Genomic DNA, 14620 nt, shown 5'->3' with positions numbered 1-14620 from the left:
TGGTTATGTAATTTGTGGAATGCACAAGTAGTTAGTATATCGATAACTAGACTTCATCTCTAGTCATATTTTACACATATAAGGCCGACTGCTTCTAACCTTGCCAAATGCGATATAGCTTTTAATCATTTGAGTTTAACTCTATCAAAATCGGATTCCATTAGGCAGTTTATAGGACAATGTTTGAATCCCGTTAATAACATCCTCTAGTAGTTAATTCCATTAATCTCATTAAAAAATGTGTTAGTTTAAGTTCAACTTGGAGAACGTTTAGCGTGAGTTTAGCATTTTATCAATCCCAAAAAAAAAGCATGTTCGCTCATGGAATAAGGCACGAAATAATTCCTCGCCTTACAAATTCGAGTGCAATTTTTCGTTAACATCTTTTGTAATCTAATAATTAATAAGAGGCCGGAGCTGGCCAAGCATGTAATTTAATTAGCGTATATTTTCTTCTTTCATTTTTTGAGACGAACATAATAGAAAAAATATAGTCACTGTTAGGTTTATCCTAAAAAAATAAAAATGAGACGAGCCTCGCCAAATAAAAATGCAAATTGTGGGGCCCTCAATAATTGGTCATAATAAAATACTTAGAATTTGGGATGGACTGTTTAGTGAATTTCACTTTCTTCCCCAAATATAATAACGCGTTAGACTCTTTAGGCACGATTTAATTAAATTACATTCTTAAATTCGGGTGCGCATTTATGTGACCCAAATCCAAATCTCAACGGAGTCGGAATGTATTAACAATCACGGGCGCATTAATTGTGACGTGGTTCGAAATGTATTTTCACGACGTTGCAATTCCATAAAAAATAAATAATAATAAAAGCGGTTTAAACCTAATAAAAGCACACAAGTTATAACATGTATAAAAATCAGATATTTAGACATTATAACAATTTAAGCGACCGTGCTAGAACCACGGGATCCGTGGGGTGCCTTAGACATTCCCTCGGGTCAACAGAATTCCTTACTTAGAATTTCTGGTTCGCAGACTTCATTTGGAAAGTCGAATATTTTCCTCGATTTGGGACTCAAGATAAACCGGTGACTTGGGACACCAAAAGCCAAACCTTTCCCAAGTGGCGACTCTGAATTAAATAAATAATCCCATTTCGAATATTGTCACTTAAATTGGAAAAACTCCCTCACGCATTTATCCTTCGGGGTAGGCGCGCAAAAAGGAGGTGTGACAAGAATTATAGTAATAATTTCTTTATTACAGCTTATTATGTAATATTATTTCTTATAAGTCTATCATGATCTTTTTTTTTAAAAAAATAAAAGATTTATCCAAAGAACTTATACTAATATACTTAAATTGTTTCTATTAATATGATGTGAATTTCATTTTCTTAATAAGATGTTATAGTGATTGGCTCATTAACTTCTTTCAACGTTGACACCATTTTTAAAAAGTTGTGTATGCTGACATGCAATATTTTTAAACATCTACCGACGGAGTAGAGAAGTTGTTTCAAGACGACGAAAAATACGAGGAGAAACAATATATCAATACCATCAACAGAAACCATAAAAATAATAACAATATCATATGAATCAGACAATAGATGAAACACAATAAAAATAACCCGTATATAAGGCCTAATGCTAAGAAAAAACGGAAGAAAAGTGTGAACACAACATTAACAACTAGCAATCTAAAACAAACCCTATCAGACTAGCCTCGCACCCGGTATGAAGTACAAAAATGCTCATGCTCGATCTTCACATCTTCCTATCAAGGGCTATGCCGTCGGAAAACTGAAGCCACGCTAGCTTCATAAACTATATATGTTGTTATAAAACCAATCTATATATTAATTTTAAAAAGTATCATTATAACAATTTTCCAATTCTATAATCTACCAGTTGGGGAGCGAGAGGAATAAACGAGTTCACAAATCTATAATATACCCATTGATATATAGTCATCTTACTCTCAACGCCACGTTATACCAAATATAATCACGCCCATGATATTTCTTGGTTCAGTACCAAAACAAGAAAACAATCTCGTGCAAAATTAAAGAAAGAAAGCTCTGACCTTTGGAGTCGAGGAAGACATTTGGTGGAGGAATTATTTAAGTAGAACCTTCTAATTCTTCTTCGTTTTCTTAACTATAACAACATGAACCTTAAAATGCTCCTTCTCAATTGGTGGAACTTCAAGGTTCGCAATTGCATTGCAAAACTCATTACTAGAATTCTTCCTCTTATAATTTGTTGGGAGTTATGGAAATCAAGAAATTTGAGAACATTAGGCCATCATTTTACAGAACCAAAACTAATATTTTGTTTACTCTTGTGATTGACAATCAATATGTGTGGCATGTGAAGCAGTGATTGAACAAAAGATATCCAAAATTATCAAGTGGATCAAACCCCCACCCCAAACAGTTAAACTTAATAATACTGATGGGAGCTGTATTCAAGGAATGTGTGAAGGTGGAGGCCTAGTCAAGAATAATCAAGTAATAGTTATTTTTGCCTACTCTATTCCCTAGGACCAGGGACTAGCAACTTCGCAGAAGCAGGAACAATGCTCTTTGGAATCAAGTGGTTTGCAGCAAATGGCTATGGACTATCCTTCGGAGAAACAGATTCAATGCTCCTTACAAAATGCATTAGAAGAGAGTGGAAAGTCCCCTGGAAGATAGAGAGTATCATCACAGAGATTCAGGATATAGTTGAAGAGCATGGATATGTTATCAACCATTGTTTCAAAGAAGCAAACAAACCTGCAGATAAACTAGCAAGTCTTAGCCACAGTAGCGATATAATCCATGTCTTCAACTCTTTTGAAGACTCCCTAATCAAGTCAAAGGACTCCAACATGGATAGATGGGATCTACCATCCTTTAGGATCAAAATAGTCAAACCAAGGCATGTCATATATGACCCGCTATAGTTTTTGTATAGTTAACTCCAATTTTGATTAGAATTAATACCAAAAATCTCACCTCAATGATCATGTATAAAGTTTGGGATGCCAAACTCAAATTGTAACTTTTTGCACATAAATGATCAATGGAGACAATGTTTTAACCAAAAAAAAAAAAGCTTTATTTTCAAAGATTTCGTAAATTCCCCCTTCTCTGTGTTGTTTGCTGCTGGATGTTGCCCTTCTCCCCTCACAATAAAATACATACCCTTTTGTTTTGACACTGCCAAGTCTTCCTTGGGCTTCGGCCCATTAACTCTCTCTCTCTTGGGAATCATCCTGCTCGCGTGGTTTGAATTTACTGTATTTCTATTTGTTCATTCTAACCCAATTTATCGTTTTGTATCAAATTAATCCGCGTATCCTTAGAATCACTAGCTTTAGTGTACGTGCGTCGCACGTATTTTTTTTGCGTCTATTAATAAAAAGTGTATAAAATTTAGAATAAGAATGAATTATGTGTATTTAGCAATTGACGTCAAGATAAATAATGCAATATAAAAAGAGGTATTATCACGTTTAGCCCATGCCAAAAACTATTTACATTCGGTAGCAGAAAAAGTGTATTTGTATAATTTTTGTATATAACATACATAATGTATATATAAATACAAAAAATATACATTTTTCGGTTATTATTTTAAGAGTGGCTATACAGTGTCATTTTTCCTAAGAAAATTTCTCCACTTTTTTTTATTAAGATACTAAATTTATACACAATTAAGATATTAGTTCATTGAAAATTTAGAAAATCAATTGAAATATCCAACACATAAAATATTAATGGCAGTTATCATTATATCTAACATGGAATGTATATTTCTATTGATGTATTTACTTCTCATAATTGTATAAATATTTACCACTAATAAATGTATTCTAATATAATTTAAATGATTAATTGTATTTAAGCAAAAAAAGAAAAAGTAGTCAAAGCTATCGTGTACTTTGTGCATATGAAGAAGTTTACCATGAACTGATATAATGCCATTATTCTTTTATTAATTGAAAAGATCATAAAATTTAGAAAATGTTAAGAACTTCTTACCTAATTCAAATAAGTTTTGATTTAGTAAAAAAATTGGCTAGGAAAGCAATTTAAATAACAATTTTATCCAATGTAAAACTAATTTTTTAGGGTAAAAAGACGAACGACATTTCGCTAAGGGCTTGTGCTTTTAATATATATATATATATATATATATATATGGGGTACACACAACATCTTTTAAAATTGATTCTTATGCGTTGCACGCGTCACACACAACATCTTTTAAAATTGATACTTATGCGTTGCACGTGTCATTTTGCGTAAATTATTAAAAAGTTATATGTCAAAACAATAAATTTATACGGTATCTAACATTAACAAAAATAGGAAAAATGAGATATAGTTCCTTTAAGTTATATCAAACTTATATAACTAATGTCATGGAGGAATATTTTGTAATTTTAATAGATGTGCTCTTTTAACTACATTAATATTGGTAAATTTAAAATTAACTTCAATTTTTATTCCCAAAAAAACCTTCTAATTCCAAAATATGAAGTTAAATCAAAGTTTAAGTATATATTTAAAATTTTATCTTTATCGAATATTAATAGTGTGAGGACCCAAAAGGTCATCACTTGCTTTAAATTAAATTCTGTGTTTTGAGGCCTTGAAAACCTCATTTAGAGTCACCTCGATTTGTGTGCACAGTCCCGGCGCGTAGCCGGAAAGCTTAAATATGAAATTATGTGAAAAATGATAAAATTTGGTTATAAAATGAGTTAATATTACTTCGGTCACCGTTTTGGGTAAACGAACCCGGACCCATGATTTGACGGTCCTGGAGGGTCCGTAAGAAAATATGGGACTTGGGCGTATGCCCGGAATCAAATTCTGAGGTCCCAAGCCCGAGAAATGAATTTTTAAAAGAAATTATTTTCTGAAACTGTTTAAGGAAAATTGAAATGAAATTTGCTTAGAACATGATGGTATCGGGCCCTTATTTTGGTTCCGACATCCGGTACAAGTCTTATATATGATTTAAGACGTTTTCGTGAAATTTGGTGAAAAACGGAGTTTATTTGACGTGAATTGGACTTCCGGTTGAGGAGTTATGGACTTTGAGAGTTCTTGATGAAAATGTTAAGTTTTGAGGTTTAATTCATGATTTTGCATGTTATTTTGATGATGTTATCGCACGAGTAGGTCCATATGATATTTTTGAGTTAGTATGCACACTTGGTTTGGAGTTCCGAGGGCTCGAGTGAGTTTCGGGTAGGTTTCAGGATGTTTTAGACTTAAAACCAGAAGTTGCAGGTCTCTGAACCTACCAGTGCGGTCCGCGGTCGACCTTGTGCGGTGCGCGGTGGAGGCTGTGCGGCCGCAGTCGACTTTGTGCGGTCCGCATAGGGCACTGGACCGCAGTAACCACAGGAAGGCCTATGCGGCCGCAGTCCATTTTGTGCGGTCCGCACCGGAGGTCTGAGAGGGGTATAAATAGACGGGATTTTCAGTCATTTTTCAAAACCCCAAAAACATAAGAGGCGATTTTTCAAACAACCTTTCTTCTCCAAATCAATTGTATGTCATTTTTAACTAGTTTTTCTTCAATCATTAACATCTTTTAACATGATATCAACTTCAAATCAATGATTTTCATGGGGGAAATTGAGTGTTTTGGGTAGAATCTAGGTTTATCAAATTGGGATTTGGACCTTGATTTGAGATCCGATTTCAAAACAAATTAAATATTTGAGTTAGTGGGGGGATGGGTGATCGGGTTTTGGTTCGAACCTCGGGTTTTGACCTCGTGGGCCTGGGGCGATTTTGATTTTTTTGGGTAAAACTTGGAAAACGCATTTTCATGCATTCAAATTGATCCATTTGGCGTTTATTGATGTAATTAAGTAACTTGTGGCTAGATACGAGCGAATTGGCGGTGGAATCAAGGGGTAAAGCTATAATTGAAACTTGAGTTGTGTTCGAGGCATCGAGGTAAGTGTTCGGTCTAACCTTAGCTTGAGGGATTAGGAGTTGAGTCATATTTGCTATTTGCTTCTTGTTGAGTACGACGTATAGGCACAGTGACGAGTATCTATACGTTGGTGTCAAGAATGACCGTGCGTCTTAAATTGATACTTGTTGTATTCTTGAATGTTACTATGGTTGAAATAGTGAGTAAATCCTTGATATTGAGCAAAAACTTAGTTTTTTATCGTGGAATCTATTTATGATTAAGAAATAGTGGTAATTGAGATGAGTAGGAATTGAGTTAAGATTGGTTATAGCTGATTCTCCCTTTTCGGGACGTATATACTTGTACTACTGAGTTCCCTTGCCGGGATAGTGTAGTCTATTGTTGATCCCTTTCCGGAACGGTTAATTATGGTTATTGTTGACTGTATAGTTGGAACGGGTTGCACGCCGCAACAAATATTATATTGGATCGGGTTGCACGCCGCAACAGATATTATATTGGATCGGATTGCACGCCGCAACAGATATTATATTGGATCGGGTTGCACGCTGCAACCGATATTATATTGGATCGGGTTGCACGCCGGAACAGATATTATATTGGATCGGGTTGCACGCCGCAACAGATATTATATTGGATTGGGTTGCACGTCGAAACAGATATTATATTGGATCGGGTTGCACGCCGCAACAACTATATATATATGTGGATCGGGTTGCACGCCGCAACAATGTTAAATGATAAGGGATCGGGTTGCGCGTTGCAACAATATTATTATTGTATTGTTGTAGATATTGAGCTGTCCTTTCATATTTTATTAAGTTTCTGTTGGTCTTGATATGTTTCCCCGAAGCATGTACCCTCTCCCATTTTAAACTGCTTATCCCTGTTTATTTTCCGCCATATATTATATAACTGCACATGTTTATTTGGAGTCTGGTCCTAGCCTCGTCACTACCTCGGCGGGGTTAGGTCAGACACTTACTAGAACATTGGGTCGGTTGTGCTGATGCTACACTCTACACTCTGTGCAGATACCTGAGCAGCATTGGATCAGTAGCTTGGGAGCCAACCTTCAGTCCATAGAGATTCCGAGGTAGTCCTGCAGGCGTCTGCATGCCCGACGTCTCTTCTATCTATTATCATGTTCTGTTATCACTCGTATCCGAGACAGATTGTGTTTCTTTCCTTCAGACATTTGTATGTAGTAGTCATAGACGGTCCGTGAATATTGTGACATATGTTGGCTTTTCGTATTAGTCATAGACGGTTTCTGGATAGAGACATATGTTGGCTTTTCATATTGATTTTGGTATGATATTCATCTAAGTTTTCCTTTTAATTTCATCTTCCATTATCATTTAAATGTTTATCACCTGTTAATGTAAGTTTTTAAAAGGGCTTAAAATAAAGCAATTAAAGATTTTTAATTTTCCTGGCTTGCCTAGCTTCTACGAGTAGGCGCCATCATGACTCCCAAGGGTGGAAAAATCCGGGTCGTGACAAGTTGGTATTAGAGCTCTAGGTTACATAGGTCTCACAATTCACGGACAAGCTCAGTAGAGTCTAAGAGATCGGTACGGAGACATCTGTATTTATCCCCACAGGCTACAGAGTTAGGAAAAACTTCACATTTGTTCTTTCATGTCGTGCAGTTTTGTTTCTCAATGCTAATTGAATTTCTACTCTGTTCTTCTACAGATGGCGAAAACACGTGCTTCCTCATCTACCGCTCAGCAGCCCGAGCTCCTAGCAGCAGCTACCACGAGGGGTAGAGGGCAAGGCCGAGGTCGTGCCAAAGGCCGAGGTAGGGGTAGAGCTCAGCCCCGAGCAGCAGCCCTAGTAGCGGAGCCTTAGTTTGACTTTGATGATGAGGTTCCGACCCCAACAACTCTGGTAGGCTCAGCTTAGGTCCCAGAGGGGTTTATTGCTACCCCAGTCCTTCAAGATGCTCTTGTCCGATTAGTGGGCCTTATGGAGAGTGTCATCCGAGCGGGTTTGCTTCCTGTAGAACCAGCTGTCTCTCAGGCTGGAGGAGGGGCCCAGACTCCTGCTACCCGCACTCCGGAGCAGGTAGCTCATTAGATTCAGACTCCAGCGGTTCAACCAGTTGGAGCAGTTCAGCTGGGTGTAGTAGCTCAAACCGGTGATGGAGCAGCTATGTCTGCCGATGCTTTGTGGAGGCTTGATAGGTTCACCAAGCTCTTTATTTCTACTTTCAGCGGTGCATCTACTGAGGATCCCCAGGATTATCTAGACAGCTGCCACGAGGTTCTTAGGAACATGGGTATTGTTGAGACCAATGGGGTCGATTTTGCTACATTTCGCTTGTCTGGATCCGCCAAGACTTGGTGGAGAAATTATTGATTGGCTAGGCCAGCCGGATCGCCATCTTTAACTTGGGAGCAGTTTACAATGTTGTTTCTGGAGAAGTTTCTCCCCATTACTCAGAGAGAGGCTTACATGAGGCAGTTTGAGCGTCTCTAGGAAGGTTCCATAACGGTTACCTAATATGAGACCAGGTTCATCGACTTAGCTCGCCATGCTCTTGTCATACTTCCTACCGAGAGACAGAGCGTGAGGAGGTTTATTGATGGTCTTATTCAGCCGATTCGCCTTCAGATGACTAGGAAGGCTGGGAGTGAGATCACGTTTCAGGAGGCGGCCAATGTGGCCCGTAGAGTAGAGATGGTCCTATCGCAAGGAGGTGGTCATGGGTCGGATAAGAGGCCCCGTCATTCAGGTAGATTCAGTGGTGCCTCGTCTGGAGGCAGAAATTCATATGGTAGAAGCCATCCTCCTAGGCACTTTCAGTCAGCTCTTCAGGTTTCTCACGGTGCTTCAGGTAGCCGTGGTCCGCAGATGCAGTATTCTAATCAGCAGTCCTTTAGTGCACCGCCGCTCCAGAGTTTTTGGGGTGGTCATTTGGGTCGCCAAGGTCAGTCTCAGTTTCCTCAGCCACATCACTCAGGTGGATGCTATGAATATGGTGAGTATGGTCATATTAGGAGGGGTTGTCCGAGATTGGTGGGTACTCAGCCGTAGCAGCAGGGCTCCCGTGCTATGGTTCAGGCACCAGGTGTTCCATAGCCCGCCCAGCCAGCTAGAGGTGGGGGTAGAGGTGCTAGAGGTGGAGGTAGAGGATTTAGAGGTGGAGCTCAGGCCACTAGAGGAGGAGGCCAGCTAGCTGCAGGCCGTCCCAGAGATGGAGCCCAGCCCTGATGTTATGGTCTTCCAGCCAGGCCCGAGGTTGATGCTTCAGATGCGGTTATCACAGGTACTATTCTGGTTTGTGATAGAGATGCTTCAGTGTTATTTGATCCAGGGTCCACCTACTCGTATGTGTCATCTTATTTTGCACCGTATCTGGTTATGCCTAGTGATTCATTGAGTGTTCCCGTTTATGTGTCTACACCGGTGGGTGATTCTATTGTAGATGATCGAGTCCATCGTTCTTGTATTGTGGTGATTGGGGGTCTTGAGACTCGTGTAGATTTGTTGCTTTTAGACATGGTCAATTTCGATGTTATATTGGGGATGGACTAATTATCACCCTACCACGCTATCTTGGACTGTCATGCCAAGACTGTGATCTTAGCTTTACCGGGTATGCCTTGTTTAGAGTGGAGAGGGACTCCTAGTCATTCCACCCGTAGTGTTATCTCTTATGTGAAGGCTCGTCGCATGGTCGAGAAGGGGTGTTTGACCTATTTGGCATATGTTCGTGATTCTAGTGCTGAGGTTCCCTTTATTGATTCTGTGCCCGTTATTCATGAGTTTCCTGAGGTATTCCCTTCAGACTTTCCAGGTATGCCACCCGACAGGGATATTGATTTTTGCATTGATTTGGCTCCGGGAACTCAACCCATTTCTATCCTGCCGTAACGTATGGCCTCGCCTGAGTTGAAAGAGTTGAAGGAACAGTTGTAAGACTTGCTTGAGAAGGGTTTCATTATACCCAGCGTTTCGCCATAGGGTGCGCCGATATTGTTTGTCAAGAAAAAGGACGAATCGATGAGGATGTGTATTGATTACCGGCAGTTGAACAAGGTTACGATCAAGAATAAGTATCCATTGCCGAGGATTGATGATTTGTTTGATCAGCTTCAGGGTTCCAAGGTATTTTCAAAGATTGACTTGAGATCTGGCTACCATCAGTTGAGGATTAGGGCATCCGATGTCCCTAAGATAACTTTTCGCACTCGGTACGGGAATTATGAATTCCTGGTTATGTCATTCAGGTTGACAAATGCCCTAGTAGATTTCATGGATTTGATGAACCGAGTGTTCAAGCCTTATTTGGATTCGTTCATGATAGTCTTCATTGATGATATTTTGATATATTCTCGTAGTCAGGAGGAGCACGAGCAACATCTCAGAGTGGTTCTTCAGACTCTGAGGGATAGTCAGCTATATGCTAAGTTCTCGAAGTGTGAGTTCTGGCTGAGTTCAGTTGCATTCCTAGGTCATGTTGTATTAGTAGTGGGTATTCAGGTGGATCCGAAAAAGATTGAGGCAGTCAAGAACTGGCCTAGAACAGCATCAACTATAGAGATTAAGAGTTTCTTGGGGTTGGCAGGCTACTATCGTCGGTTCGTGGAGGGGTTTTCATCCATTGCAGCCCCAATGACCAGGTTGACCCAGAGGGGTGCCCCGTTCAGATGGTCGGATGAGTGTGAGGCGAGCTTTTAGAAGCTCAAGATAACTCTGACTACGACACCAGTGTTGGTTTTGCCCATAGGTTCATGGCCTTATACAGTCTATTGTAATGCATCTCGCATTGGACTTGGTGCAGTTTTGATGCAGGATGGCAAGGTCATTGCCTATGCTTCGCGGCAGTTGAATATTCATGAGAAGAACTATCCGGTTCATGATTTGGAGTTGGCAGTCATTGTTCATGCGTTGATGATTTGGAGGCATTATCTGCATGGCGTGGCATGTGAGGTGTTCACAGATCACAAGAGTCTTCAGTATTTGTTCAAATAAAAGGAGTTGAATTTGAGGCCGAGGAGGTAGTTGGAGTTGTTAAAAGAGTTATGCAGACCGCAAGGTTCGAGATATGGCTTTTATGGTCGGTGAGCGGGTATTGCTCCGAGTGTCGCCTATGAAGGGTGTGATGAGATTTTGGAAGAAGGGCAAACTTAGCCTTAGGTTCATTGGCCCGTTTGAGATTCTTGATCGAGTGGGAGAGGTGGCTTATAGACTTGCATTGCCGCCGAGCTTATCAGCCGTGCATCCAGTGTTTCATGTGTCCATGCTTCGGAAGTATCACGGCGATCCATCCCACATGTTAGATTTTAGCACTGTCCAGTTGGACAAGGACTTGTCTTATGAGGAAGAGCCGGTAGCCATTCTAGACCGGCAGGTTCGTCAGTTGAGGTCGAAGAGTTTTCCTTCTGTTCGTGTTCAATGGAGAGGTCAACTTCCTAAGGCATCGACCTGGGAGTCCGAGTCCGATATGCGGAGCCATTATCCCCATCTTTTCCCCGACTCAGGTACTTCCTTCTTCTGTCCGTTCGAGGATGAACGGTTGTTTTAGAGGTGGAGAATGTGAGGACCCAAAAGGTCATAACTTGCTTTAAATTAAATTCTGTGTTCTGAGGCCTTGAAAACCTCATTTAGAGTTACTTCAATTTGCGTGCGCAGTCCGGGCGCGTAGCCGAAAAGCTTAAATATGAAATTCTATGAAAAATGATAAAATTTGATTATAAAATGAGTTAATTTGACTTCGTTCAATGGACCCGGACCCGTAATTTGAAAGTCTCGGAGGGTCCGTAGGAAGATATGGGACTTGGGCGTATGCCCAGAATCGAATTCCGAGGTCCCAAGCTTGAGAAATGAATTTTTAAAAGAAATTATTTCTGAAACTGTTTAAGGAAAATTGAAATGAAATTTACTTAGAACATGATGGAATCGGGCCCGTATTTTGGTTCCGGCACCCGGTATAGATCTTATATATGATTTAAGACATTTCCGTGAAATTTGGTGAAAAACGGCGTTTATTTGACGTGAATTGGACTTCCGGTTGAGGAGTTATGAACTTTGAGAGTTCTTGAAAATGTTAAGTTTTGAGGTTTAATTCATGATTTTACATGTTATTTTGATGATGTGATCGCACGAGTAGGTCCATATGATGTTTTGAGTTAGTATGCACACTTAGTTTGGAGTTTCGAGGACTCGGGTGAGTTTCGGGTAGGTTTCAGGATGTTTTAGGCTTAAAACCAGAAGTTGCAGGTCTCTGAACTCACCAGTGGGGTCCGCGGTCGACCTTGTGTGGTGCGCGGTGGAGCTGTGTGGCCACAATCGACTTTGTGCGGTCCGCACAGGGAGGCTGTGCGGCCGCAGTCAACTTTGTGCGGTCCGCACAGGGCACTGGACCGCAGTAACCTCAGGAAGGCCTGTGCGGCCGCGGTCCATTTTGTGCGGTCCGCACAGGGGGTCTGAGAGGGGTATAAATAGACGGGATTTTCAGTCATTTTTCATTTTTCAAAACCCCAAAAACATAAGAGGCGATTTTTCAAACAACCTTTCTTCTCCAAATCAATTGTAAGTCATTTTTAACTAGTTTTCTTCAATCATTAATATCTTTTAACATGATTTCAACTTCAAATCAATGATTTTAATGGGGAAATTGAGTGTTTTGGGTAGAATCTAGGTTTCTCAAATTGGGGATTTGGACCTCGATTTGAGGTCCGATTTCAAAATAAATTAAATATTTGAGTTCATGGGGGGATGGATGGTCGGGTTTTGGTTGGAACCTCGGGTTTTGACCACGTGGGCCCGGGGGAGATTTTGACTTTTTTGTGTAGTACTTTGGAAAACTCATTTTCATGCATTCAAATTGATCCATTTAGCATTTATTGATGAAATTAATTAACTTGTGGCTAGATACGAGCGAATTGGCGGTTGAATCAAGGGGTAAAGCTATAATTGAAACTTGAGTTGTGTTCGAGATATCGAGGTAAGTGTTCGGTCTAACCTTAGCTTGAGGAAATAGGAGTTTAGTCCTATTTTCTATTTGCTTCTTGTTGAGTACGACATATAGGCATGGTGACGAGTATCTATACGTTGGTGTCAAGAATGACCGTGCGTCTTAAATTGATACTTGTTGTATTCTTGAATGTTACTATGGTTGAAATAGTGAGTAAATCCTTGATATTGAGCAAATACTTAGTTTATTTATCGTGGAATCTACTTATGATTGAGAAATTGTGGTAATTGAGACGAGTAGGAGTTGAGTTAAGATTGGTTATAGCTGATTCTCTCTTTTCGGTACGTATATACTTGTACTGTTGATTTCCCTTGCCGGGATAGTGTAGTCTATTGTTGATCCCTTGCCGGGACGGTTGATTATGATTATTCTTGACTGTATAGTTGGAACGGGTTATTGTTGACTGTATATTAGATCGGGTTGCACGCCGCAACAGATATTATATTGGATTGGGTTGCACGCCGCAACAGATATTATATTGGATCGGGTTGCACGCCGCAACAGATATTATATTGGATCGGATTGCACGCCGCAACAGAAAAAAAAAAAAAAAAAAAAAATATATATATATATATATATATATATATATATATATATATATATATATATATATATGTGGATCGAGTTGCACACCGCAACAATGTTAAATGATAAGGGATCGAGTTGCGCGCCGCAACAGTATTGTTATTGTATTGTTGTAGATATTGAGCTGTCCTTTCATATTTTATTAAGTTTCTGTTGGTCTTGATATGTTTCCCCGAAGCATGTACCCCCTCCCATTTTAAACTTCTTATTTCTGTTTATTTTCCGCCATATATTATATAACTGCACAGGTTTATCTGGAGTCTGGTCCTAGCCTCGTCACTACCTCGCCGGGGTTAGGCCAGACACTTACCAGCATATGGGGTCGGTTGTGCTGATGCTACACTCTGCACTCTGTGCAGATACCCGAGCAGCATTGGATCAGTAGCTTGGGAGCCAGCCTTCAGTCCACAGAGATTCCGAGGTAGTCCTGCAGGCGTACGCAGACCCGACATCTTTTCTATCTATTATCATGTTCTGTTATCACTTGTATCCGAGACAAACTGTGTTTCTTTCCTTCAGACATTTGTATGTAGTAGTCATAGACGGTTCGTAAATGTTGTGACACCGATTTCTGGGTAGAGACATATGTTGGCTTTTCGTATCGAGGTCTTCTGTTTAATTTCATCTTCCACTATCATTTAAATATTTATCACCTGTTAATGTAAGATGTTAAAAGGGATTAAAATAAAGCAGTTAAAGATTTCTAAATTTTCCTGGCTTGCCTAGCTTCTACGAGTAGGCTCCATCACAACTCCCGAGGTAAAAAAATCCGAGTCGTGACAAATAGCTAATAAACATTTCGTTTAAGGTTTCATACTTTATAATAGTATACATGCACTTTAATAATTCTTTAGATGCGACCAACAAAATAAGCTATGTATATACCAATTGAACTGAAAAAAACACTAAAACATGATGCAAAATTCATATGAGCTTTACTATGGTAACTGGTGACACACATATGAAAACAAAATGTGATTTATCAAAATTTGAACTATTGTGCAATTGCAGCAGACTTTTCACAAAAAAATGGGCGACTTATAAAATATTGGCGAAATTAGTTTGAGAGATATTCAAACCCATTCTTTTCATTATATCAAACCTTTATTGGTGAAAAGTTTT

Source organism: Nicotiana tabacum, chromosome 18 (genome assembly GCF_000715075.1).
Source record: "Nicotiana tabacum cultivar K326 chromosome 18, ASM71507v2, whole genome shotgun sequence".
Taxonomy (NCBI): Eukaryota; Viridiplantae; Streptophyta; class Magnoliopsida; order Solanales; family Solanaceae; genus Nicotiana; species Nicotiana tabacum.
The sequence above is the reverse complement of the archived record's forward strand: the minus strand, read 5'-3'. Positions refer to the sequence as shown.